Consider the following 4,409-nt stretch of genomic DNA (forward strand, 5'->3'; position numbering starts at 1 on the left):
TATAATTCTAGAAATAAGAGGATTTGGACCTCTATGTTTTACTCTATCAAAGTAACTCTTTTGTCAGACATATTTCTTATGTTTGAGGCGGAATGCTTGCTGTGATGATGGGCAGGGAGACGTGTCATATGCATAAGGCTAGGGTAAGGGGTAGAAAGCTTTTTCATAGGAGGTGTATTAATTGGTCGTATCGGAATCGTGGGTAAGATGCTCGGATTCATAGGAAGGTGGTTGTTAGAATCAGGGTTTTTATAGTGAAGTTGGTGGTATATAGTTCTGGTATATAGGGGCTGTGAAATGCTCCGAAGAATAGGATTGTTGTGAGGATATTTATTATGATGATGTTGGCGTATTCTGCTAGAAAAAACAGGGCAAAGGGACCTGCTGCGTATTCTACGTTAAATCCGGAAACGAGTTCTGATTCCCCCTCTGTGAGGTCAAACGGGGCTCGGTTGGTTTCTGCTAGTGTAGAAATGAATCATATTATGGCCAGGGGTCATGCAGGGATAACAAGTCAGATAAATTCTTGAGTGGTAATTAGTGTGGCTAATGTGAAGGATCCGTTTATTAGTAGTACTGATAAGAGGATGATGGCTAGTGTGACTTCATATGAGATTGTTTGGGCTACAGCTCGTAGGGCTCCAATTAGGGCGTATTTTGAGTTTGAGGCCCATCCGGATCATAGAATGGAGTAGACGGCCAGGCTGGATATGGCTAGTATAAATAGTACTCCTAGGTTTATGTTAATGAGTGGGTATGGTATGGGCAGCGGGATTCATATAGTTAGGGCTAGTGTAAGGGCTAGGATGGGTGCTATAATGAATATGAATGTGGAAGATGTGAGGGGTCGGAGGGGCTCTTTAGTGAAGAGTTTCATGGCGTCTGCAATGGGTTGGAGTAGGCCGTATGGTCCTACGACGTTTGGTCCTTTGCGGAGTTGTATGTAACCCAGTACTTTACGTTCAACTAGGGTTAGGAAGGCTACGGCGAGGAGAATAGGGATAGTTAGTGAGAGGATGTTGACTATGAACATGTTGTTAGGGAGAGGAGTTGAACCTCTGATGATAAAAGCTTAAGTTTTATGCAATTGCCGGGCTCTGCCACCCTAACAAACCCGAGCTCTACGGGTGATATGTTTGGATAAACTGTCTAGATTGAGATTATATCATCTATTTGGTTAAAGGCGCTTTAGCAAAGTGGGCCCTATTTCTCTTGTCCTTTCGTACTGGGAGAAATTATTTAATAGATAGAAACCGACCTGGATTACTCCGGTCTGAACTCAGATCACGTAGGACTTTAATCGTTGAACAAACGAACCTTTGATAGCTGCTGCACCATCGGGATGTCCTGATCCAACATCGAGGTCGTAAACCCTATTGTCGATATGGACTCTAAAATAGGATTGCGCTGTTATCCCTAGGGTAACTTGTTCCGTTGATCAAGTTTTTGGATCAATAAGTGATGTAGTACTTTCGACTAGTTAGTCTAGATTTAAATCACTCGGAGGTTGTTTTATTCTCCGAGGTCACCCCAACCTAAATTGTCGGCCCATGGTAGAGGTATGTTATCCCTGTCGGTTGATTATCAAGATCTCTTTGGGTCGGTTAATTAAAGCTCCATAGGGTCTTCTCGTCTTATTGTCATATTCCCGCCTCTTCACGGGAAGGTCAATTTCACGGATTGGAAGTAAGAGACAGTAAAGCCCTCGTGTGGCCATTCATACAAGTCCCTATTTAAGGAACAAATGATTATGCTACCTTTGCACGGTCAGGATACCGCGGCCGTTTAACTGATGTCACTGGGCAGGCAGTGCCTCTAATACTGGAAATGCTAGAGGTGATGTTTTTGGTAAACAGGCGGGGCTTGTGTTTGCCGAGTTCCTTTTACTTCTTTTAATCTTTCCTTGAGTTGCATGCCTGTGTTGGGTTAACAATTAGCTTGATATGTTTGCTTGTAGTTAGGTTGTATTTATCTTGTTGTTAACTATCAGTGGTTATCCGTTCTGATATAAGCTTATGCACGGGAGAAATATTTCTTGTTACTCATATTAGCATTATTGCTTCTATTATTAAATAGATTAGCCCAGTTTTAAATTAGGAGTTGGTTGCGTTTTTTGACATTGAGATGTTCTGATTGTTGAGCTTGAACGCTTTCTTAATTGGTGGCTGCTTTTAGGCCAACTATGGTTTGTGTTTATGCTTACTCTCTAATTAAGGCTGTATCCTAATTCTAAAAAGCTGTACCTTTTTAGACTATATTTTAAACTTACATTGGAATTTCAGGGTTTTGAGGTAAGTTTAAAGTTGAACTAAGATTCTGTTCTGGGCAACCAGCTATCACCAGGCTCGTTAGGCTTTTCACCTCTACCCACAAATCTTCTCACTATTTTGCGACATAGATGAGTTCATCCTGTAATAGATTGTTCATGGGTAGCTCGTCTGGTTTCGGGGGGCCTAGCTGAAGTTCTCTTTGTTAGGTTATTCTAGCTAATTCATTATGCAAAAGGTACAAGGGGTAATCTTTGCTGTATAGTGCTTTTAGTTTTTTCTTTCATCTTTCCCTTGCGGTACTTTCTCTATAGCGCCAAGTTAAATTTCTATCTCCTATACTTTTATGGGGCAACTAAATGTTTTATTTTACTTTCTGATGTTAATTGCGTTTGTAGATGATTGGGCTAGCTTTGGCTCAAGATGGTCAGTTTAATATGAAATCTTCTGGGTGTAAGCCAGATGCTTTGTTTAAGCTACATCTTGTCATCCAAGCACACTTTCCAGTATGCTTACCTTGTTACGACTTGTCTCCTCTTGTGGATGTAATGGTTTGAATAGGTTTCTTCAGGGTTTGACCACTTGAGGAGGGTGACGGGCGGTGTGTGCGTGCTTCATGGCCCAATTCAATTGAGCTCTCTATTCTCAAATTTACTACTAAATCCTCCTTGAATTCTTAATTTCATAAGGATTTTCGTGGATGTTCTAGTTGTAGAAAATGTAGCCCATTGCTTCCCATCTCATGGGCTACACCTTGACCTAACTTTTTTGTGTCAAGATACTTGTGCTTACTTTTCTTCCTTTTTAGGGTTTGCTGAAGATGGCGGTATATAGGCTGAATTAGCAAGAGATGGTGAGGTTTATCGGGGTTTATCGATTATAGAACAGGCTCCTCTAGAGGGATATAAAGCACCGCCAAGTCCTTTGAGTTTTAAGCTGTTGCTAGTAGTTCTCTGGCGGATAGTTTTGTTTGAGCTAACTATCTAGGTTTAGGGCTAAGCATAGTGGGGTATCTAATCCCAGTTTGGATCTTAGCTATCGTGTGGTCGGAAATATTAAAGTTACTTTCGTGCTGTATTTTTATGTTAACTGCAGCTTTTTACAGCCTAGTTAAGGTTTAACTTTAGTATGCTTCTCTTCTGTAACACGCTTTACGCCGTAGGTCCATTGGTTTGGGTTAATCGTATGACCGCGGTGGCTGGCACGAAATTTACCAACCCTAATTTAATATAACTTAGTCGAACTTTCATTCATAGCTTAATTTTTATCACTGCTGTATCCCGTGGGGGTGTGGCTGAGCAAGGTGTTATGAGCTACAATGGTTGTGTGCTTGATACCAGCTCCTTTGAATCACTGGGTGACTTAGAGGGCATTTTCACCGGGATGCGGAGGCTTGCATGTGTAATTTTATTAATAACTAATGGAAAGGCTAGGACCAAACCTCTATGTTTATGGAGTCTGGCGACTCATCCAGGCATTTTCAGTGCCTTGCTTTGTGTTTTTAAGCTACATGAACCAAGATATAGGATTGTTGGGTGTGTAAATATTGTTCAATAGGGACGAGTTAGAGATCGGGTTGGCGTATCTATAGATACTGCGAACAAAGTTATGATTTAGTATTAATAATTGGTAATAATGGGGTTGGTAAAGTTTGTAAACGTTAACTCTTAAGCTCTATGCTTAGATACGGTTTAGTCTTGTTTTTGGGGTTTGGCAAGACAGAAATAAACACGTATTGTAACAAATAGGGTTAACGGGGGGTAAGGGGGGTTTGTTTAAGCTAATTATTTACTAAAATCAAAAAAGTTTGCATGTGTATACGTGTATACGTGTATACGTGTATACGTGTATACGTGTATACGTGTGTACGTGTGTACGTGTGTACGTGTGTACGTGTGTACGTGTGTACGTGTGTACGTGTGTACGTGTGTACGTGTGTACGTGTGTACGTGTGTACGTGTGTACGTGTGTACGTGTGTACGTGTGTACGTGTGTACGTGTGTACGTGTGTACGTGTACGCGTATACGTGTATACGTGTATACGTGTATACGTGTGTACGTGTACGTGTATACGTGTATACGTGTGTACGTGTGTACGTGTACGTGTATACGTGTGTACGTGTGTACGTGTACGTGTATACG

General features: G+C 41.3%; 1 pseudogene; it reads right to left on the bottom strand.

Annotated features, from left to right (window-relative positions):
* Positions 1 to 2,750: 2,750 nt before the first annotated feature.
* LOC144615533 (18S ribosomal RNA) lies at positions 2,751 to 3,713 on the bottom strand (annotated as a pseudogene).
* Between the last annotated feature and the right edge of the window lie 696 nt (positions 3,714 to 4,409).

This window comes from Panthera onca, unplaced genomic scaffold, assembly GCF_046562875.1.
Source record: "Panthera onca isolate mPanOnc1 unplaced genomic scaffold, mPanOnc1 haplotype 2 h2.h2tg000185l_path, whole genome shotgun sequence".
In the NCBI taxonomy this organism is placed as follows: domain Eukaryota; kingdom Metazoa; phylum Chordata; class Mammalia; order Carnivora; family Felidae; genus Panthera; species Panthera onca.